The sequence below is a fragment of the Strix aluco genome, chromosome 3, assembly GCF_031877795.1.
Source record: "Strix aluco isolate bStrAlu1 chromosome 3, bStrAlu1.hap1, whole genome shotgun sequence".
NCBI lineage: Eukaryota > Metazoa > Chordata > Aves > Strigiformes > Strigidae > Strix > Strix aluco.
The window spans coordinates 93,791,376-93,816,423 of NC_133933.1; the positions used below are offsets into that span (position 1 = coordinate 93,791,376).

Sequence of the window (25,048 nt, forward strand, 5' to 3'; positions counted from 1 at the left end):
TTCAGGCATTGCTGATTGATAAAGAGAGTATTCAGGTCCTTATTTATGGGCAGAATAATTTCATAAAGGCAAGTTAGAGATTGTAATTTCTCCTGAAGACAGAAAAGTTAAAAAGTCCTTCTGAGGATGACTTCTATGGGATGGTTACTACTGCAGTCCTATGGTGAAAAAGTGAAAGGAGGAAGTCTAGGGCTGCCTTTACAGAAAAAGGCCTCTTATTGTCAATAAATAGGTGATAGCCATATGAACTACACTGGGCATTTATGCTTGGTTTGGGCCTTTGCAAGATCATAGAAATAGCTGCAAGCCCCATTGTTAAGTCTTTCATTCACCCCAAAAGCATCTTATGTTCCCTGAACATACTGGAAATCAGCTGAACAAACCCACTATCAATAGCCCCATCACAGCACCCGGCATAAAAGCTAAAGGAGAATATATGGACCCTCACTAGTTTTTACACTGTATGGTTTATACCCAATTAATAGGAAAGAACTAATAGCAAAGATCTGCTTTTACATTTTATCAATGTAAGCTCCATATAATATTAAACCATTTAAGTATACGCCAAGGAAAAAATTCTCATTTGAGCTATTTCTGTCATAGTCCATTGTTATCATAGCTGTCAGTTTTCCAGTGCATTCTTTAGAAATGAAATTGCACATGGATTGACATCATAGTAATTCTAGCATCAAAGAATAAGAGCCTATAGAATTTATACAGCTACAGGGTGTCATAAATCAGTTTCCATAAAAAACGCTAAAATAACTGGGCCAATATTATCATAACGAGTTTCTTAAAAAAGAATGTAATAAAATAAATTGTGTGCAGTGGCCTTAATTTAAAAATTAATGACAGATATCTCTCCCCATTTTGTTGACTGTTTTCATACCACTTTAATGCAGTCAGTGTATCAATATCACTGTATGGGAATAAGCACTACCAGAATCAGACGCCTCACTGGTATTATTTTTCATTCCAGTCATTGTTCACAGTCAACTAGTTCAGTCCAAACTAAGTGTTCAGCTTAAACCTGCTACATATTCATTTGTATATTTATTTCAGCTAAGACAGGACCCAGTACAAGTAATTACAAACCATTTTCTTCAGCATATTCCAGGTATTCAATTTGGATTTCTTTCTCAGAGACGTAGACTACTCCTACTTCAAGACTTTCAATACCTCTGACACAAACTTTCTGTATCTTTCATTAAGTTAATCAGCTTCCTCTGGATTTTCTCCAGAAATTCTATTTAGCAATGGAGGCAAAAAAGCAACTCAAGCTACAAGCTCACAATATTCTGTAGCTTTGTCTGCTCTATCTGTTTTAGGGTGAGATGTTTTTTGTCTCTAGGAGCTATCAAAGGAAACTTTATGACTAGATTAAAAACAAGAAGGGCTAGTAAGGCATGTGGGACAAAGGAGAAGCATTTATTAAGGCTTTCAAGGGTCAGTGCAGAGCAATTAGGCTTTTTGGCTCTGAATCTGTAGAAAACTATAGAAGGAGCCTAGAAAGATTAGCTTGAATAGCTAAAGTTACCTTTTTGGAATATCTCACAGATGTCAAACTCTTAGGTGGCTAAATTTAGATGAGGTAAATCCCATTCTCAGTATGGTGTCAGTTCAGTGGTGCACTTAATCATGAGCTATTTTATAGCAACTGTCTCCCACTGATGAAAATTAGAGAAGAATACTATTTTTTTCTGGATCACAGTTATGAATAAGTATAATTGAGGATAATTTTGAAATGTACTTTCTTAAAAAAATGATATCAACATTAATTTAGAATTAGAATATTCATTAAAGAATAAATATTCCTGATAGATTTAAAGAAAATAAATAAAAAAACAAAGCAGCAAGGTAATAGTAATTTTTCAGTTTACTGATCCTTTAAGATACTTGTGGTCTTATGGGGAAATTACTGTGAACCTCTAATTAAAGGATTAAACTCCAAAGATTTTTGGAGTAAAGTCTGAAAGCTCAGGTTTTATGCTCCTAATGTCTCCTTTGTTATTTTTTAGCATACTTTAATCATGAAATATTTCTGTAAATGGGAACTATAAACCAGATCTTTAAGTAAAGTAGAATCTGTCTCTCCATGATTTCCAGGGTTTTGTCTTTTATGGGAAGACTGGATCCATGTTGTTCTATGTTTTTCAAAATATGTAGCAGAGATTGTATCTTGAGACTGTCACAACAAATATACTTAAAACTTTATCATTCTGTTTTCCCATGCCACTGCTTACATTTCTCTGTAAGAAAGAGAAGATTGAGAGGAGAAAAATTCCAGTATTTAAGAGGTGGATGTTTACACAAATTCCTTTCTCCACTATATCAATTACAGAGAAAAGTGAGATATCGATGTTCTGTGCTTATTGAGCAAGGTATACAAATTCATTGCAAGAACATTGAATTTTGAGCTTTCATATTTGTTAGCTTAGCAGAAATGGCAGGTTTTCTTTCTTTCCATCTTTTTATCCAATATTTCTCATGCTAGCTTTGTATTTCTTTTGATTCCTTCTGTTTCCCACTGTTCTGGAATTCCAGTACAAGATAATGCTATGCACAAAAGGAAAACAAAAGTAAGACTGCACATGATCTTGTAACTTTTGCAGATGTTACACTGTGAAATGTGAAAGGTCTATATAAACTTCAGAAATGTCGTAACATCCAGCTGTTAACAAAAAGAAAATTAAACAGCAATCTTTAGTTTAGAGGCCTATGCTGTCATCTCATGATTTTGGAGAATGCAAAAAATACACATAAATGTCATTCATGTTTGACCTGTTCTTACAGAAATGAGTGGTATAAGGACTAAATAAAGAAATCTGCAAGATATCCTACCTCAAATTCTACCTAGGGGAAAGGACTCTTTGCCATTTCATCAGTACTAAGACTTGACTCATAACTGTCAGACCTTTGTGATATAACACATACATTGTAGCTGAAAACAAGACACACAATGAATACGTACAGGGAATTTAATGAGCTTCTTTAATCACATAAGTGCTTTACACAGTAACTGTTCCTTTAGCTGTCTGTGTGGGTAAGTATTTCCTGTCAAAATTAGACTTGCAATTTCATGTTTCAAATGAAAACAGCATTGGTTTTGATCTGAATTTGGAACACCTTCATATTCTTACTGTATCTGGCTATCAAACTTCTCACATAATAATAAATTATTTGAAGTTATGTAAAATACTTTCATAATTAAGGACAAAAGAAGAATACCACAACAAATTTCAATATTTTTTTAATTTTAATGAACTAACCACAATTCTGTTAATAGCTATAGCAATTCTGGCAGAGACATCACTTATAGGAAAAAATAAAAATACAATAATTAGAAAGAGAAATTACATCAGCAAATTAAGACCCTTTACAGTTTTGCCAAGAAAAACTGTGGCTAGTGAAATTAGATACTGGATCAAGCACGAATGGAGCTCAGCTTGTCAGAAGGGAGCCAGAGAAAACTCATGAGTCTGGGAATCTGTGACTGAGAGCATGGACAGGATTAGTAAAGGCTAAAGCCCATGAGGAGAAGCCATGTCTGCTTGAGATGAAGAGGTAGAAAATTCCCCCTTGGCTCCTGTTCCCACAAGAGGACTTCTAGTATTGGAAATCTTTGTCATACTGTTTTAGGTTTAGATGTGGCAGGGCTCAATGGATAAGGAAGGAAGAGATGTGAGGAATTAGCTTCTCTGTACAGGTCAGCACTAATTCCATGCCAGAAGGGGAAAGGGCTGAGAAGGCTGGTACAGAGGGTAAATAGCGAGCCAGAGAACCTGAATGCTGGACGAGAAAGAGAGCACTCCAACACCCTTGTGCCTTCTTGGGAGAGGGTGTCATTCCCAAGGCTAACCACTGCATTTTGTCATTCATTAAAGAAAACAGCCAAAATCCCATTTAATTATATATTACCTTTGCCTTTAGCTTTTTGCTTATCTACCCTGAATATTGCATTCTGCCTTCTCAAGTCCAGGCATCTGGGAAAATAAATGATTTGTTTTCTCGGGGAATTTTTCTGAAGTTAGATTGTAAACATTCCTGGCAATTTAGCTCACAGAGATGAACTATGAAGACTGATGTATTAGATCTCTCTGACTGCAGAAGAGATCTGACTACCTAGGGAAGAAATGGGAAAGGTTACCACTGGTACCCAAGCACCCTCCTCTGAGCTTTGTGACATCTCTGTTTCTAAAAGTAGCCAAAGTCCAGTGTAGAAAGGGAAGGAAGGGGAACATTTTCCTGCCATGACCAGGAGTTTCTTGAAGATTTCCACTCTCATTACACCCTTTTCTTTCAAATTCTTACAACAAACTAAATCCAAGAAAGGCCTTCAGGAACAAAGTAGATACCACAGAAAATGTTTGCAGGTGTACTAAGTCACTTAAGTAAATTAAAAATAATGGCCATTATGAAGAGCTGAGAAAAGATATAATAAGTGTGATGTGATTGATACTCACTGAATGTCCAGGTAATAAAATGGCAAAAGAAATCCAGTAGAGATTACTGTAAATGGACATGTATGGGAAGAAACAATTTCAGCTTAATGTACACAGTGGTGGACCCAGAGGGGACGATTACCATTATGGTCTGAAATCATGCCATATACATAGTTATGTCTATGAAAATATCACCTCAGTGTTGAGCAGCTGTCAAAGCAGACAAAAATTTAGGAATTATTAGGAACAAACAAAATGAAAAACAGTACTATGCCACAATGAAATAAATTTAAGATATCCCCACATCTTGAATACTGTGTGCAATTCTCTTCATCTGTCTCAGAAATTATACAATAAAACAAGGGAATGGCAACAAAGAGGATGCAAACAGGTTCAATACGAGAAAATGGAAAACTTGTTCTGGAAAACAGTTGATCTATAAGGAAAAGATAAAGGTTTATAAAATCCTGTGTAGCATGGAGATAGGAAATAGGGAGTGATTTTTCACTGTCTTTTCCAATAGGAGCAACATCAAATGAAATGAGCAGGTAACAAATTCAAAATAAACAAAAGGAAGTACCTTTATATGCATACATAATTAACCTGTGCATCTCCTTGCCATGTAATGTTGTGGATACTAAAAGTTCACATAAGTCAAAAGTGGTTTGGACAAACTCATGGAAGTAAAATCTGTTCCAGGCTTTTAATGTAAATGCACCTCCTCTAGCTCAAATGCTCTTCTAGATCATTTAGCTCCTGAGCCAGAATTCACTCATGAGAGTACTCTAGGAAGTCTCACTACAATGCTTGCTAGTAGCCATTGCTTTGGATATTTAACCTGGTTTGACTTTTGCTGGCAGCAGAAGAGAGACAGCACAGTTTTCCTTACAGTGGAAGATGTCTATTGACATATTTTAGACATAAAACCACCTCCCTTAATGGAGACAAGAGAACTGAGACAGATACTCTCAGTGAATTTTCTCAAAAATGGAACAAGCTGTGAAGAATGACCAGTTCTGGGCACTCCAGAAGGAGAGGGCACATCTTTTTTCTACAGAAAGCACGTTAGCTGATGAGATCTTGTGAATCTTGAAGATGCAGCTCCAACAGAAGATACCATTTGTCATAAATAAGCCTTTATTTTTTTAACTTGTATTATGCCATGAATTCATGGGGAATTGTCTCAGCAGTTCTGGCTCTTTGCCATCAGTCCTCACAAGGTATGCTTCTCTGAGGGGTGCAGGCTAGCATTTCAGCTGAACACCAGTGCTTATTTCTTGTTCTTCGTTTTGTTCATCTTCATGAGCTGCAGGAAACTGTCCACTCATCAAGTATTTAATGTGCTCAGTATGCACATTTGGAGACTATGTTTAGAGATAAGTGGGTCTTTGGTTTGACCCAGTACAGTTATTTTAATACTTTTATTTATTTAAGTGCTCTCTATGTGATAGGGTCCAGTTTTAGGTTAAAGGATTTACTTCTCATGCAGTTCCACTCCAACTTAGAAAAACCTAGTGAGCTCACCTAATTTTTTGAGTGAGTTTAGATCAAGCTGTAGATAGAAGAATCCTGCGCACTTAGGTCCACTTGAACCCTCTTCTACGGTACCTGAACTTGAAGGAACACAAAAGTATCCTCTGCCTTCCCTGGCCCTATTTGCAGCACAGTTTCAGTAGCTCCAGCCCAGCTAGTCAAGCACTCTTGTGAGACATGGAAGATCTGAAAGACACCAAGGCCATCAAACCACACCAGGCTGAGAAGGGAGGTGAGCCCAAGACTCCCAATTACTTGGCACCTGCTGTAACCATTAGGATATTATGTGGATGGGGAGTATTAGCACCATTCAAAATAGTATCTACAATTGCATTTTAGGAGCACCCATATCTGTAGGTCTGAGTGGACTCAGAAGACTCAAGCAGAATGGCTCATTGCATCCTCCCAAACTTCCCCTGACCAGCCCACCAGAGAGGTGTAGTTCTGGGAGAGGCCAGAAACCACCCTGTGCCCTTTTCCGATGTAATGGGGATCTTCTGCCAGTTCAGGCAAAAGCTGAATGTGGGAAGTTGGAGTCAGACTGCAGATTAAGACCTTGGCTTCCCTTAATTCATGTCTGGTTTTGATGATGAGTCTGATTAGCTGAAGTCCTCTATCATGAGAATTATAAAGCAAAGATTAGGGAAATAAATAAAAAAACCAGCAAAGATCTCTCAGCAGAAGTTACCTGGCCAGTCTCTGGATATGTTCTTAGCTGGGCACTGCTCTTATAACAAAAAAGGTGTTTCTGCTCCTTGTGGTAAACTCAACTCCCAGCAGAGTCAAGGACTGCAAAGGGAAGTGCTACCTTCTTTAGGGAGCCATAACAAATACCATCATGCAGCCCCGAGGCCTGCAAAGAGAAGCAGGGATTCAGACCCTGTGTCTGCAGAATGGCTCACTGAATAAGACTAGCACCAGTGCAGAGATTGCCTGCGCGGTTTCTATGGAGAAATCATGGTTTGTTTATTTGTCAGATGAGCTGAAGAATTGATTTACTTTCCATTTATACTGCCTTTCCCATATTCTGCATGTCTTTCCCATCCGCTAAGAAGATACTTGAAAAAATCCCAGATATAGGGGTAACAGCCTTTATGCTGAAGAAGTCAATGGAAAAGCTATGTTGTCCTTAATGGAAACTAGAAATGATCCAATATTATCAGGTGTAAGGGTTCTTATCTCTTTGTCTTCCCACTTCAGTGTGGCCAGCAGCCTAGCAATACCTCTTCTCAAAGTTTAGAAGTTTAACTAAAATGCTTAGGACTGCCAAAATATATGGAACACAAACAACTAATACCTATGTGAACTGTGTAATAGATATGGATTATATGAACACTTCATAACACTTGAACTCAACAACTTAAGCTAACAAATATCTACAGACATAAATCTGCATAATTAGACTTTTTGGAACAGTTTGTTTCTTTACATTTGCAATGCTGCACATTATGTTGTTAATCCTGTTGACACACTATCATTATCAAATAAAAACAGACAGCAAGTGGCTTAAATCAGTCACCACTAGGTGTTTCCTACACTACTGTGAAATAACAAATGTTGCCAATATAAACAAATTAAGAAAGCATAGTGTTTTAAAAAGCTAGATGTCAATATTACTGTAGCATTATTGACATTAAACTGGAAAATACTAAAAGCTTGGCATTTGCAACCCATCAGTTTCAAACCATCAATTCTTTAATTCAATCCCTGTGTAGTATAGCAATGCAGTAGTTGATGTAGGATGAGTGCTCATGGCATGAATTTTCACTTGCATTTCAGAAAGTCAGCATTGCACTTCCTGATTAACTTTAGACTCTTCTTTTTCTGTTGCAAAGACTCTTTGTCAAAAAGCTGTGAGAATTAAAAATTACCTTTTCAGCATTTGAGAAATTAATTTTATTTCAAGTTTAAGGATAAAATCCAGTAAGTCACTGGAACATGAAGAAGTGCTTTCACACAACAGATCTTTTCTTCATGGGACTGTATCTTACGTGTTTTGCTCTTTCCATCCAAAAGCATCAAATATGGTTGAGGATTTTAGCAACTATTATAACACAAATGAATTACAATGATCCTCTTGTACAAACCCCAGGCTGGATACCACCAAACCATGCCCTAACTCCCAAGTATAGCATGCCCTTATATCTCCCCTATCTGTGGATTCCTCAGCCTGATGACTGTCACCACCGGGTCAGTCATGGGAGGGACCCAGCACAACTGTAGAGCGTGGTGGAAGTCAGCCCCGGCATTGCCAGTGAGCTAGATCTTAGCTATACCTCATGGCATTGTTTTTACAGTTCTCAAACTAATTACTTTTTCCATTGCTTCTACAAAATACATTACGATCCAGGTGCTGCTACGTTCTGAAGTGTTTTTGTAAGTAGCTTTTCACTCATTTGTCAAATAAATGAACCTGGCACATTCTTTAATACCTTTATTTTTTCTAACTAATTGTAAATCATTCATCCTCAGTCAAATGTAATCCTTAATGCTCTGCTGGACTTTAATCAAATAATAAAACTAGTGATACAGAAATTACAATAGGATTTCAAATCACTACAGATTATCAGGATAACATTACAAATGCTTTCTTGCCATGTGGCCAGAGATTGCACTTACAAAATGTCTTTTTAGGGGCTGTGTGGGTTGATCCTGGCTGGAAGCCAGATGCCCACCAAAGCCACTCTATCACTCCCCTCCTCAGCTGGATGGGGAGAGAAAATATAACAAAAGGCTCATGGGTCGAGATAAGGACAGGGAGATATCCCTCAGAAATTACCGTCACAGGCAAACCAGACTCAGCATAGGGAAAATAATTTAAATTATTGCCAATAAATTCAGAGTAGGATAATGGGAAATAAGAACAAATCTAAAAAACAACTTCCCCCCACCCTTTCCTTCTTCCCAGGCTCAACCTCATTCACAATTTCTCTACCTCCTCCCCTCCAGTGGTGCAGGGGGATAGGGAATAGGGATTGCAGTCAGTTCATCACATGTTGTCTCTGCTGCTCCTTCCTCCTCATGGTCTTTCCCTCCTTCAGCGTGGGTCCCTTCCATGGGTGCAGTCCTTCAGGAACAGACTGTTCCAGCTTGGGTCCCCTCTGGGGTCACAAGTCTTGTGCAGCAAACCTGCTCCATTGTGGGCTCCTCTCCCCATGGGTCCACAGGTCTTGCCAGGACCCTGCTCCGAGGTGGGCTTCTCATGGGGTGACAGTCTCCTTCGGGCACACACATGCTCCAGCGTGGGGTCCTCCCTGGGCTGCAAGTGGATATCTGCTCCACCGTGGACCTCCATGGGTGCAGGGCACAGCTGCCTCACCATGGTCTGCACCACGGGCTGCAGGGGAATCTCTGCTCCAGCGCCTGAAGCACCTCCTCCCCTCCTTCTTCACTGACCTTGGTGTCTGCAGGGTTGTTCCTTTCATATATTCTCACACTTCTCTCTGGTTGTAGTTGCTGTTGCACAGCAACTTTTTCCCCTTCTTAAACATGATATCACAGAGGCACTACCACTGTTGCTGATGGGCTCGGTCTTGGCCAGTGGTAAGGTGCTGGCTGGCGTTGGCTCTGTCAGACATAGGGTAAGCTTCTAGCAGCTTCTCAAGAAATCAACCATGTAGCACACCCTTGCTATCAAAACCTTGCCATGCAAACCCAGCACACTGGCTCTGTACCTTATTTTCCAATTGCATAACCAAAACTAAACTGAAATGAAAAGTGAAATTAGTTAGTTAGGGGACATGTACCATCACTGCAGAATAGTTAGTAAATAATATTTGCAACCACCTTCAAGTCTCTTCCTGAGAAACAAAACCTTATACAGCATGTTATGCCTTAATAACTTCAACGCTTTTTGAATGTTTTTGCTTTTCATTCCATCTCCTCTTGCCTGTCTGGCTTTCTTCAGGTGAGTACTTTACAGACTTAAGAAATGTATCTTTGCAACATCCTGTACAAAGGGCTTTGCAGACAAAGTGGAACAGCCAGTAACTGCATGATCACTCATGTTCACAGGCAGGTTCTCTGGCAGAAGTTCAAGTTCTTTTCAGAGTCTGAACTACAAAGCTCTTCTACCTAGAAAGGATCTTCTTAATACTTGTTTTCCATTTACACTGAAAACAAATTCACAAGTTTCCACTGGTAACTCAGGGACAAGTATATCATTCAGTTTTTCAGTGCCAGTACCAAATTCCCTGCCTCTGCCCCAGCCTTTTTGCATCATTTCCACATGCTGGTATCTAGCTCTATGCGGGTCATACAAAGTGTGGATAATTACTTCAGTTAGGAAAAATTCAGCGGAAAATAGTTAATCAAATTGAGCTGCTGATCCACTTTACTGTGCCGCCTCCACAAAGCTACAGCAGCACCAAGGTGCTGTGGAAGCGAGTGACTCGGCGTGGCACCGCCGGACACCAAACCATGGCTTTAGTGACTATAGTCAGTGCATCTACTGCACACTGCTTTGTGTCCATCCTTATTTAAGTATATACTTATATGTGTGTACTTACAGAAATAGATCACTTCTAGATGTTATCAACAGAATGTAACGTTCACTCCCTGGGTTGAGAAAAGACATCAGTGGTTAGTCTTGTAGTAACAATTTACAAGATGGCATGGCTGTGGAGAATAAATTCATTCTCTTGAGATCGGCAACAGTAATGCAATGGGTGCTGGAGTGAAAGCTGAGGTTTTCTGGTCTTCCACAAGAAAGCACTTAGAGATCCTGACTCTAAGAGGAGAATGGAGAATGGAGCACAGGTAAGAGGCTCCTCTTCCTCTTCGCAGGTTGCCTGAAGCGGCTCAGGCTTTAAACCTTTACTTGAGATGGCTGAAGTGAGGCAAGCCTTATGTGTTATGTCAGGAGGGCCCTTTTACATTGTTTAAAGAAAGAAGGTCACATTTAAAATTTATTTTCCTTTTTCACACTAAAATGCATTGTAAATGTCAGTGCCAGTTAGATGATCCAAAACTTTTCCTTTCCTGAAGAACATGTCCCCCCACATTTGAAATTGTTTGCTGTTCTCCTCTCAGTTCCTGGATTAAGTTGCTGTGCATGTTCTAACTCAAAGTTGTACTATCTTCCAAGACAAGATTTTCTTTTTATTGTTATGCTAGTAACCATGTACATGAATCATTTTTTTCACTGTTTTTATGTGCAGTCTACGTAATTCTGTGTTCTTAATTAAAAAATAATGTAGGATTTATTAGTTATGTTTTTAGTATACTGGGCCAAATTCCCAGTCCATTATGCTTGGTGAAATAATAATGAAGTTAAAACATTTTTGATTATTTTAGCTATTAATTTTTTTGTTATTAACTTTTACACAGGTATATACATTTTATAATAATCTTAGCATAATTACAGAGCAAAACAGATGGGATATTGTAAATTGAGCTAATTTTAGGGTCCTCCAGTATAGCATAATAGTCTCTCTCCTGCCAGACAACCAAACCAGGAAGAATAGATTAACTTCTTTATTTAGGGCCCATCTGCTGACAGGAGCAAGGAATGAACGATTCTTCCTGAATCAAAGATTTATCCCGAAAAGTGTTAGACACTGATCTTAGCCCAGCAGCTAAGTATCTAAAGACTTTGATGAATGAGGGCCAGAGCTCTTAGCACCTCTCAGGAGGGAGTTTGTAGTGAGGCAGTCTCTGCAGGAGATGGGATCACTGCTCTCACAAATGAGCAGGCTGCTAAAATAGGAGATTCAGATAACAGGGGGAAAAGTGCTGAATATAAAGCCAGGTTCAAAGTTTTCACTTCATGCAGTCTTTTTAATATATCTTGAAGAAAATCTATGGTGCCCAGGAACCTGGATTGCCATTTGAGAGAAATTATTTTGAGACATCAAACAAATTTTTAGAAACTACAGGGAAGGCTCATCATGCTACAAATTGGTATGAATGCCACTGATAGGTGTAAAGGAGAAGATTCAGAAGCTAAACCTATGAGACATGCTGTACCTTAACCCCAAATGAAATAATAAACCTATTAAGGAGCTTGGGGTGGGAAGGGAAAGGGAGGACTGAGAGCCACTGCAAGGCTGTCAAGAGCTGTAGAGAATTCAGGTCTCACTGAGACAACTGATAACAACTTTAGGACATAAATAATACCTACCATGCCAAAGGCAGTATGAAGATATTAATATCAGTCATCAGAAATAAATAATAAAGAAGAAATGTGAGATTTACAGTTGTAGTGTGGAATCCATGGGCAAGATAAAGGGTATATACTTCATTCATAGTGTTTTTCATATATAAAACATTGCATATCTTCTTAAAAATACACTACAGTAGGTTCCATGAAAAAAAATGTGGCCAAAGGAAACAAATTAGAAACTGAAGCCATGGCTGAGATAGCGCTTGCATTTTATTTCTTTTAAACTTTAAAATTAAATTCTAGGATGAACTGTCTCAGGATTGCTTGATCACAAACCCCTTTACTTTCTTTACCAATCCATGACTGAACACAAAAAGTGCTTTCCAGTTATTAAAGAAAGTGGGTCACTGGTTTCTGCATGCAGATACATTCAAATAATATGGCTTTTTAAACTTTAAACATGTCTCATTGTATATAACCCGCAGTAAGGAATGTGCACTTTGGTGCATATGAAAATATTGGTTGAGATACCAAGACGTTTGATATACTGCACATGCACCATTCATTAATTTTCCCTGACAATTTATATGCATAGATGTTGGGTTATCCAAATATAAACTTGCACATACCCTGAGAGCTTGGAAGGTTCACACCCTTTTTAAATGCAGGCAACCTTTCTTCTCTGTGAATTCCCATTAGGCCTTTATAGTGCACTTGCCAGAAGGCTGAAGCTCAGCAGGTGTGGTCTTTCTGTAAATTTTTCCCAGTAGAAGTTTAATGGGAACCTCTCGCACATATAAAAATATAATACAAATGTTTGCTGGATCAGGATCTCAGTTTTAAAACTTAGTGGCGCAGGGACTATGTCTTTCAGTATACACTAGCACATCCTGATTCTAGATCAGGGTCCTACAGAAAATTAAATAATAACTGAATAGTCATCAAAATATTCCCTGTGAAAGATGCTAAATCATTTAAAGGCACAGTTCTAGAAAAGCCATAGGCTCATTTTGGAAAAGAAATTCAGGGTGCTCAGCACTTTGTATGATGTGCACTTACTTACTCGGTATAATGTTTTATAAAATGAAAGTAGACAAAATGCAGCTTCATGTTTCCAGATCAGTGACATGAAGATTATTCACTTGGTCTTTACAAAATAGTTTGGAGGTTAAATGTTGTGCAAAGGCTACATGTTACTAAAACATGTGCTCTCATTGCATCTTTGCACTGTCATGCTCATTAGGACACAGTAATTATAGTGGTGCTCTTCTGAGATGGAGGTTGTGTTTCTGATAACTTCTGTTCCTGATCGAACCATAGAATGTCCTTATAGCTAAAACTAGACATACCAACATCTGGCCTGAGAGCAACCACTTTATACCATTTGAATTGAGATATTATTTATTGAGAAGTTAAAATCAACACCTCATAATACAGGAAAGTTATCCTCCCCCTTTTAGCTGAACAATTTGTTCAAAGCCCCAAGTCGGGACTCACTGCACATCCCACATAGCTGATTCTTAGAACAAACAATTCCTTTGGGGATCCAGGTCTAAAATGCACACTGGATTCTGACTCAGCTGGATAAAATATATTTCCAGCAGGAAAAAAATCATATTAGCTCAGTTTTGAGGCACACATGATCAGAGAAGTCAAAGCAAGTATGTAGTATAACTTCATTACAAGGAAAAATCCATAGTCAGTTATAAGAATAATAATTACAGAGAAAGATGCTGCCTACTCAGTTATCTATTTTATAGATGCACTGCATGGACCGTGACTTCCTGCCTTCTGCAAAACTCCTTCCCAGTCCACCTTATGATGGAGAAGACTATTTCATGTGATAAAGAATATTGACATTTCTCTTTAACATATGTTTATAGTACCACCTATATCCCCTTTTGGTTTCCTCACATCCAAATCCACCACCTGGAGTCTGCATTACCAAGGATAAGTACATACTAAAGCCTATACCCATGGCACCTCAGCTACACTAAGATTTCTGTGAACACAGTCCACGTTTATTGTGCCACGCTACCTGGGCTTGCTTTGGGACTGGTCTGCAGTGCAAGAAGTCTGTTGCCCTTCCTCACCCTTCATGCAGATGTATTTGTAGGTATTTGTCAAAATCCTTCAGTTTTCTATTTGCTTCTTTCAATTTCTACTAGGGTATAAGCTAGTAAATGGTTGCGATCTATTCCTGCGTATAAACTTACGGTGGAATAAGCGCCTAGTGAGACCACAACATACAGGGCTTGAAAATGGTAACTATTTCTTCATGGCCTGCTGGATAGTCACAATAAATTCATAACTGCCTCTCTGTAGACCAGTGCTTCTAATACAACAGAAGTAGCGTAATACGGTAGGATCACTGTTATACTGACTTTAAATGACTAGTTGATTCATAAGTGTTTGAGCAGCTGATTAGTGCAGCGGTAAGTTGCCACTGTGCTCCAAAGTATAGCTATGTGCAAACTGTATACAACTCCTGAAATCCTGACCAGTGTTGGCCAAAGATCTATTAAAACAGTTGTGACAATGGAGATTTTGTGGTTTGACCAAAGTTTATGGACATCAGAAATAGGACAAATTCTGACTTTCAGAGAATGGGGAGCTCACACTTTGTAGGGAACAAGGATTATTATATTTGTACCCATAGTTCAGTTACCACAGACAATGCCACCTGCAGCATCTGTTCACCCATCAGGGCAAGTTCATGAGAACCATTCCAAGAACAACAGAAAAGATGCATGATATCAGGATTTTTAGAAAGTCTTGTCTTTTCTGACTCATGAAACTACGTCCTTATGTCAGAGAGCTTGGCAAAAGACAGTCTGACTGTTTGCTCACAGCTGCAGGGGGGAGGCGGAGTGAGATGCAGTTTCAAAAGACCTTGCAATACCAAGTGAATGGGTAACAAAATGGCAGATTATATTTAATCCAAATATTACACACACACAATGGCTTACTCTAATTTACTTAAGAAACTTAGGAAAGAGGCTACTGAGTCACTGTGGATAAATCTCTGAAAACTGGCACAGAATTTTAGAGGCATTAAAAAATGTGGATACAGTTTCAGAAACTATTTATACACAGAAACTGAAAATGAAAGAGAGACAATGACCGTGATGTTGTATAAAGTCATACATAGTACACTTGCATCTTGGACACTCTGCATTAGTGGTCATCTCAACTCCAAAGAGTTTTAACAAAAACTAGAAAAAGTATAAAGGGTGGGCTGAGGTACAAAAGAAAGATTTAAATAGTTTAAGACTTCAGTTTGGAAAAGAAACTACTGCAGTGGGAGAAAACACAGTTCTCTATATTTTGATGGTTGTAAAGAGTATGTACTCTTGTACATTAGACAAACTGTACGTAAGATTTTACTGCCCACAGGATAATTGGATACTGATCACTGTGGTTAATATTGTCCATATAATTGTGGCACACTGAGCCCTACACCTATGCAAGGCTAATTACAAGTGGTTTTGCATGCTGTGGTTCTGTGGCTGTAGACCTAATATTGTGCTCCCAGCTAGGCTGAGCCCATTAATTAATTAACCATGAAAAGATGCTTTCTGTACTCACATTCTAGCAACACAAAGTGATGGAGGATAATAAGATTCTTTAATGTTGGCATGTAAGGGTGTGGGAGCTTAAAGCGTACTCTTAAAGGTACTCTGTTTCAGCTGTACCTCTGCTGTTCTCTTTCCCCTAGCAGTGCCTTCTTTTTGAGGCATGTTGCAGCACAGACTGCATGGGCTATACAGAGGTGGGATTTGCTGAAAATAAATAACATTCTGTTTTTAATGGAGATTTAGAGGTTTTGGGTAATGACATGGGAAATCCATGGTATGAACATTCCTCGAAGAGTTATGAGGACTCTACAAGCAGTAATGGTAGAATAGAGTAACAAGTAGTGCTATGTAGCTTTATTGGGACATACTGTTCTCTCCCGACAGGATTAAAACATTTTAGGGTTTTTAATATTTTTTTTTTAATTTTACATAAATACTCTTAAACATATTTGGAGTAACGTTTTTCTTCAGGAAATCTCTTCTTGCTTCTTACAAGTATGAATCAATAAAACAGCTCACAAACTTAAGCAAGAAGACATCTGATTATTTGTCAGGTGATATATCTAGTGCTGTATAGTGATGTTTTTATCAGTCCACTCCATGTACTTTACCTAGAATTTCCCTAGAGCTTATTTATAGCTCAAATTTATTTAATTTTTGAGTGTTTCCTGAAATAAATAAACTGTGCCCTTCAACTGTCCCTTGCAGTTAATTATGTTAACTGGGACAGCTATTCTTTGGACATTTTATAAAACACTGAAACTCTCATCTGAACTAGGCCACTAACTAATTGCTATGCACAGGCAACAACGCCACATTATTTCTGAAACCCTGTCATTATTGTCCTGTAATTGAAAATCCACAGTAATGTTGAATTATCTTGTGCATGACCACTTAAAATCAGAAAATTTTCTGCTTAAACAAAATCTCTGTTATTTCCTTTCTTTGGCATGACAGAAAACAATATTAGACATTTTTACAAATTAAGTTTCAGAAGAAATAATCTTAAAATTGTAAAAGGACACAATGCTATTCGGAAAATATTGTCAAAATTCAAGATGACCAGGTTAGTTCATCTTTGAAATATTGTCTTAGAAATACAGCATCCTTTTGGATTTTTGGTATGGCAAGTTATTGTTATCTGTGTAGGAATACAGCTTTGTTTATCTTTGTTACACACTTGTTAGCTTCTTATTAAGAATTCAAGGTATGCATAACTGCTGCATAAAAGCTATAGTATCCATATAGTATCCCTCTGAGGGCCTCTATAGAGCTGTATAGAATGGCTCTTTGGATGACAAGGTGAACAGATCTGTCAGTGAATAAATTAATGGGAAATTGACTGCTACTACCTGAGTAATCACGAGGCTGAGAATGACCTCAAAAGTGGTTGGAGAGAAATGCTCTTCTTTATCCTGTAGTGAAGTGCGAATTGAAAAGAATAATCTCTGGGGACTACTCACAAGCCCTTATTCAAGTGTTCTCTTTTAGGTGCTAAGCTTCATAAAATGATAAATAATATTATTTTCCCCTTATGTTCTGTACTCATGCTGAAACTGTCTAGCTCTTTTACAGAGATTTACAAACCAGCCATCACAGCCATCAATGCCCGTGATTCCTTGTACATTGCCTACAGACTCCTGTTAAAGCAGAGTGGTAGCAATTATCTCAAAAAAATTTGCCTCAATCTTCTTCCCTGCTGATTTATCTGATTTTAGTTTTTAATTGGTCTTGTCTAAATGATTTGTACATAAAAAACCTAAGCACAGCTGGAATCTCATGCACTAAACCTCCTGTGCTTTGGCAAGTGAACTGCATGTAATGGACCCCACACAGCTTCCTTTGCATAAGGAAGGGTTTCTGATGAACTAGGAATTGTGCTTGAGCTTCTGCCAACATTTTTGTCAGAAGGCTTGTTTTTAACATTGCTAATGATTTGGAAAACAAAATGGAGTTTGTAGGATGATCCAAAATATTTATGGTAATTAGCACATGGAAAAGAAAAAGCCCTTCACAGGCTCCCCAAATCATCTGCCCTTGTACAGTAGAGGAAGTAGTTAAAAGAGGAAAATTTCGGAGCATGCTTTGTCAGTTGCTAAACCATTAAAATTACTGTGCCAGACATAACTATGAAAGCAAACAACAGAAGTGCCCTCTAAAACTATTCCAAAACTATCCTAAAGGTGTTGAAGTTGTTTGGAATTATGTCTGTAATTGGCAGAGTGGAAAGAATTCACCCCATTTTTATAAACAATGGAAGGAGTCTTGCAGAGTTACCACTTATTGCTGGAACATACATATGATATGGTAATTTAAGTAAAAATGCTGTTCGGGACCTTTTTCTAAATCCTATTATTCCTAGCGAGACAGTGAACTCCCAGTATTAAGATACAAATCATACCATAAAGACATATTAATTTCATTCGGGCGTTGAACAATCTTCAGCTCCAAATTCATTATTAGCGCAACTAAAATGAAGCCAAGAAAAATTTATTGCAGGACACTTAACCAAACAGTCTAAAAAATTTTCATTCTAATCTGAAACATTCTTCCACGTATTATCTCTAAAATATCTGAGATGGAAATATGTGTGCACATCTAAATTTCTAAAACTATGTGTAGTGTTAAATGAAGGCATTTGCATTAGTGATGAAAAGATAGCACTATCAAGATTTCATATCTTTCAGATAAGCAGGCTTGGGAATCTAGAAATATTTTACATTCCTCATCACCAGCCAATTCAGGAAATTAATTAAAAAAGGATATTTCAAGGAAGATTTGCTTCAAGCGTTTTGTATAGTTTGAAGAGAAGGAATGCCATTATGTAGGTCATTGAAGTCACTCCAGAGTGTCTATATATTCAAAATAGAAACATTTTAGATCACCTTTGCAAATCTACAACTGCTTACATTAGGTCTGTTCTTGTGTGATTGACAACTAAAGCAGTGAATAGTTAGGCCTCATTCAAACTGGAATTTTTTTTGTAGAAATGGGAAAATTCTTAGGAAACTCTGCACTATTTAAACAAATACTGAAAAAAGTTTGGATGCTTATTTTGAGTATGTACCGGGTCTGGCTGAGCCGGAATTGGTTTTCCCCTGTAGCAGCCCTCATGGTGCTGTGTTTTATGTTGGGAGCTGGCAGGGTGTTGGTAGCACACTGGTGTTGTGGCTACTGCTGAGTAGTGCTTACACAGCACCAAGGCTCTTTCTGACATTTCCCCCCCACAGTGGGACGGGGTGGGCAAGATCTTGTGAGGGGACACAACCAGGACAGCTGACCCGAACTGACCAAAGGGATATTCCAGACCATATGACGTCTGCTTGAGTATAAAGCTGGGAGAAAGGAGGAAGGGGGTGGGGTCACCCTTGGTCCTCCGAGGCAACCACTACGGGTATTGGAGCCCTGCTTCCTGAGAAGGCCCGACATCGCCTGTTCATGGGAAGTAGAGAATAAATCTGTTTTCTTTTTTTTGCTTCCACGCGCAGACCTTTGCTTCGCTTTGCTTATATTAAAACTGCTGTTGTTTTACCCACAAGGGTTGTTTTGCTTTCCTATCTTATTTTCTTTCCCCTCTTTGCCCTGTTGAGAAAGAAAGGGGAAGCGGGGGGAAGTGATAGAGCGACTTGGTGGGTACCTGGCATTTAGCCAAGGTCAAACCATCACAGACTATTATTTAATATGTTGAGAGAACATGCTGCATTGTAGCATATATATCTTTTATTTGCCTTGTGCTAGATTTACTGTAAGAAAGATATGGTCTACAAGTCAGAACAGTAACAATTGGAAATGGAAGAATTAAACTCTCATTCTTCCCCAGGTGTACTGTGCAGCACCAATGAACGGCTACACAGGCATGCAACTACTTCTATGGAAGTTGCTATGGAAGTTGCTAATGGTACCATGTATGTGTGGATATTCTCTCGCAGTGCTTCAACACATCCAACAACATGTGTTGGCCAGGTACCGCTTTTTTTCTGCAATGCCTGGACTATGCAATGTCAACTAATAAAAATTGCAACAAGCATTTTTATTGCTTTATTATATTTATATATATTTTATGTATAAGTTATACCAAAATAATTTTAGTATTTCTAGGAATCTGGAGGCAGGTTCCAAAATTGTGGAGCCTTAAGATATTTACCACCAATTGTTGAAGTTAAACAGTTCAATTAGACTTAAGGCACGTAGGATAAAACCCTTGCAAGAAAGGAGTAAAGTGTGAGGGGTACGAAGAGAGTTCTGGGTAAAAATCCTACTGGCCAAACAGATACATGCCTAAGTAGATAAAGAGACAGAAATGCAGGATCAAGATCACAAGGAGAAACAGCCTTTTGTGGCTGTGATGAAATTCCTGTAGAAATGCCTGTATGTTCAGACAATTTGGCATTCTCAGTGGTGTACTACTCCCAGAATCACATAACAGTCCAGGTTGGAAAGGATGTCTGAAGTTCATCCGTACCAACCTCCTGTTCAAAACAGGCTAAATGTCATTGCTCAGGGCCTTGTCTTGACAGGTTTTGAAAATCTCCAGGCATGAAACTCCTCAACCTCTCTAAGCAGCCTGCTCTGGTGCTCACCACCCTTCTAGTGGAAAATGTCGTGCTTAGGCCCGACTGGACATTCTCCAGGTGCACCTTGCCTACTGCCGCCTCTTGGCATTGCACTCCTCATCTGTGACAGGAGCCTGGCTCAGCCTCCTCAGTCCCTGTTTGCCATGCCAGGGCGCAGTGAGGGCCAGGGGCTCCCCATGTGGGCCAGCATGGCAGGGTGTCACCAGCCAGGGCTTGCCCCACCACCCCCAGTGAAGGAGGATGGGCAGCTGGGGGCAGCCCCTGTCCAGCTCTGCTGCGGTGCTGAGGCCGGTCAGAGGTTGATCTGGGAACATGAAGCAGGGCCAGGCTCGGTGAGGGTAACCGGCGTCAGATACAGCCCCGTGACCGCTGAGTGAGTCCATAGCAAGGAGGCCAGCTGAGGCAGGCTGGGAAGTCAGCCTGCGGGTGGTCAGGGTCCAGGCCAGCGGGGTTCATGGCCAGGCACAGGCATGGCTGTGGTGCAGCTGGGGACTGGCACTGCTGTGGCATCACTGGGCCAGCGACCAATGGCCCTGGGGGGCTGAAATGGGGTCCTGAGACATGGGCAGGGTGGGGGAAGCCCTGGCAGGGTGGGCAGGGACAGGCAGGGCTGGCAGTGACCTCGAAGTGCTGGCATTTTGGGCATTTCAAACTACCATTAGATTCCTCTTCAGGAGTGCATTGTCTGGTTTAAAGTAAAAATTTTAAAAAAATCCACCTTTGTGTTAGAAACCATACTTCCAGATAATAAAAATTTATCAAAATTAAGCAATAACCTCATACTGCTTATGCTGTTTAATTTTTGCTTCTCCTTCAGCTTAACTAACTAAAAACATGCTTCCCAATGATCAAAAAATGAGCTTAATTTTCAAATTACCAAGCACAAGTCAGGATTGCTAATGCTAGTGTAAAATGTTTACGTAATAGAGACTTTAAAAATGCTTCGGTTCTATTTTTAAATCATTAAACAATTCACCTTTTTAAACCTAACCTTGTGACTCTGCCAAATTTGACTTGGTATTGCCAACTCATTCAGCCTGCATCCCTGCAGGAAAGGACATAGGGTTATTTTGGATCACAAACCCAGCATGAGTTAACAGTGTTGCACTATTGCAAATAAAGCAAACATTGTGCTGAGAAGTATAAAGGGAATTGCCATTGGTAAAATATGTGAAATAAAACCCTCAGTTGATTCAGGGCTGGCGAGGTCTTGGCTGGAGTACCATGACCCACAGTGAGCATCCAACAGTTACTATCAGTTGGTAACAGATCGACTACAGATCTTGATGGGGTAAGTCAGACAAGAAATACAAGTACCACCCTAAAAAAGCAGTTAATCGGATGTTTTCATCGGGACATGGAGTTCCCTTTCTCTTCTTCCAAACCAGTAGCCCTGGAAGCTAACCCCTGCCCAGTGCCACAGCAGGATATGGAGATCCCAGGCTCAACAGCATTTCAAACAATGGTTCGAGGGGGTCCAAATCCTCTGATCAGTCACAGCCTGACACATGGAAATTTCCCAAATTCCATTCTTAAATATTTAAACTGAGTCAGTCATCTTAATTAACTACTTCAGCAACAAGGAAATATTCTTGCCTGTGCTATTTCTCCTTACTGTTACCAAAGCAGGTTGTGAAGTCTCATTTATTGGAGCTTTTTAACACTATGTTGAGATACAAAGGTACACTAGATGACCAATGTTCCTTCTAGTCTCTTTTTTCTATAAATATTTCAAGTAGAGCTTTTCATATATCCATAGTACACCTGGGTAGATTTGGGAGACGAGAAGTATAGGGGGTGGAAGGAAACATAAATATAGGTAGTTATGAAAAATCATGAGTAGGAGTTTTAAAAGTGTACCATATAGATACCATTTGAGTAACAGAATTAGGTGCCTGCCAGAAGGGCAAAGCCACTGTAGTGTCTGTCAGAAACACCTTGATAATGTATGATGCTCACTAATCATTTATCTGAATGTGGACTAACAGTTGCAAAAATACCTGTATCATGTACATAGCCATAACAAAAGATTTGGCCACTTAAAAAGGCTTTATTTGTATTCTCGTAATACAGCTTTATTGTGCAATGCAGTCCTCTTTTGGAATAACCACTGCCTGCACATGTAACTGCTGAATGTTACCCCTTTGGCACATTTTGAACTATTTTTGTGGTTCAAATATTGTGAGGTCCTGGAAGAGTCACTCTAAAACTCATCTTGGTCAAAGATACTCTGCAAAGGCAATACGAATACACGACAAAATTCGCAGGAAGTTATAAATGCTAGCAAGGAAAGCAATCACTAGCAGCAGACTCAGACAAATAAATCCCTAGTAATACCATTAAATGCTAAAATGTTCCAGTCCTCAAGTGGAAGACTTCTATGGGTGACAGGAGACACCACTTTTTCTTGTTTCTTTGATCTTCCTTTAGAGCTGAAAAGGTCTGTTGCCATTCTTACAACTCAGGGACACTTTTATTCTAACAAATAGTTATGATTTTGTTTTTAATAATGTTTGAATATAACAAACAAATAAATTCTATTTTTAGGAAGACAGGAAAGAGTAAATTTTACTTAAAACACAGTAGTAAATGGCTTCTGAATTCTGATTACATAAAAAAAAAATATAGTGAAATGAACTTCACCTGAATTTGATGTTTCATTACATACCTTTTATAACTAGGGTGAGGTGAGTCAGGACAAGTCCTTAGCAGGGGTCAGACCTCAGGACAGGCACTCATTGTGGTTGCAGAGACTTTTGGCATAAATCAAAGAGGTTTTTTTTATAGACAGTGTTGCAACATGAAGATAAAAATTGTATCAGTATACACTGCTTTCTCTTGGACAAAAATACTGCATTTAGGTTAGCATTCTCTCAGAATGGTTTCAGTGTACCCACATAGAAAGTGAAAAGGATGTTTCTCAGTTGCTTTTTTATCATGACTCTATATTGCTTTTTACTTTTATCATGACTAAAAAAGGCCTGAAATGCTACCCTGATATCCCTGATACCTATTGAAGGTAATAGTCAGGACTTGGGTAGGTACTCAGCTATCCGGACAAATCCAAGGAAAGCTGGATAATTAGTCATAAAGACTCCAGGTTTAAAGTTTGTTCAAAACTTTTTATTAATACTGCTTTCCATAATACTTGCTGAGATGGCAGAGCAAGGGAGAAGTTTATTTACTGAATTTTCTGCTGACTTGCTAATCAAGTTTCTAGAAATATAGGCTTGAAACCCTTCCAACTTTCCTTTGTTAATTAACCCCAAATGAACTTTTTGGAGATAGTTAATATGAAATTCAGGAAAGGTCAGATTCTGTGGGAGCCCTTTTTTTATAAAATATGAGGTAGTAGAATGGATACAAGGCCTACAGATTAAACATGAAAAGTTTAAAAGAGCTGTGACATTGTGATGTTTGTTGCTGCTTGACAACAGATAGCGAAACTCACATCCTTAAGTATTTATCTAGCCACACATTTCAAGCTGTGTAAATTCTTTAGGAGAACTATGGTATCCTGCAGTACTGTGTCCAGCTCTGGGGCCCCCAACATAAGAAGGACACAGACCTGCTCAAGTGGGTTCAGAGGAGGCCACAAAGATGATCAGGGGGCTGGAGCACCTCCCTTAAGAGGACAGGCTGAGAGAGTTGGAGCTGTTCAGCCTGGAGAAGAGAAGGCTCTGGGAGGACCTTCTAGCAGCCTTCTAGGAAGGGGGGAGCTACAGGGAAGAAGATGGGGAAGGACTCTTTATAAGACACTGTAGTGGTGATAGGATGAGGGGTAACATTTTAAACTGATGTAGGGTAGATTTAGATTAGATGTAAGGAAGAAATTCTTCACTGTGAGGGTGGTGAGACACTGGAACAGGTTGCCCACAGAAGCTGTGGCTGCCCCCTCCCTGGAAGTGTTCAAGGCCAGGTTAGACGGGGCTTTGAGCAACCTGGTCTGGTGGAAGGTGTCCCTGCCCATGGCAGGGGGGTTGGACTGGATGGTCTTTAAGGTCTCTTCCAACCCAAACCATTCAATGATTCATATAGAAATTATTTCTGCTTACATACATGAATTCAGAGGAATAAACTCACAGTCATACAGTACACAACGGATTGTGTGCAAACAATTCCAGAACATATTGCAAACAAATGTTAAGGGATAGTGGCACAAACCAGACGAACACCTGCTCTGACCTAATACGCTGCCCCCCTCCCAGGCGTAACCCCAAACATTACAGCTGAAGCCAGCACACTGCTCCCCGCCCCCAAACCAGAGCTACTTACACCAAACACGAGCTGCTGACTATACAGAGCCATGCAGCCCACCCGCTTCGGGAAAGTTTGGATTTCATAGTCACGTAACAGCAGAAGGAAAGTGAAACGGGCCCGTTACTAAAGCGCAGAGGCCCAGCTTCTGCGCGCGGCCGAGTCCAGGGGATCCCGGTCGGGCGCCGGGTCCCCCCGAGGGCCCGTGCTGGCAGGTCCACGAGCAGTGTCACACCGCGATGCTCGCCGGCCTCCAGCGGCTGCGCTCCCCGCGCTGGGTAACGCCGGGTCCCGGGTAAAACCCGCCGTGACGAGGCAGAACCGCCGGTGCGATCTGCGCTCCCCAGGTGCTGAGGGACCAGCCTGTTCCCAACAGGCACAGAGCGCCCTGGAGGGGCCCTCGGAAGCGGGAGGTCGGTCTAAACCCCCCTGCAAATGCCGGGCCCGGGGCGAGGCTGCTGCGGGCCGCTCCCGGCCGCGGGGAGGGCTGCGGGCCCGCAGCCCCGCTCGCCCCCCGCGCCTTCCCGCCTCGCACCTGGGCGCCCGCCCGCCCGCCGGGGG

At 39.9% G+C, this 25,048-nt stretch overlaps 1 long non-coding RNA gene across 1 annotated transcript; it reads right to left on the minus strand.

Annotated features, from left to right (window-relative positions):
- Positions 1-7,856: 7,856 nt before the first annotated feature.
- On the minus strand, positions 7,857-13,992 carry LOC141921278 (uncharacterized). The gene is made up of 2 exons (XR_012622625.1): positions 10,484-13,992; positions 7,857-9,680 (listed from the first exon to the last, which is right to left on the minus strand). It is a non-coding gene; the product is annotated as an uncharacterized LOC141921278 (long non-coding RNA).
- Between the last annotated feature and the right edge of the window lie 11,056 nt (positions 13,993-25,048).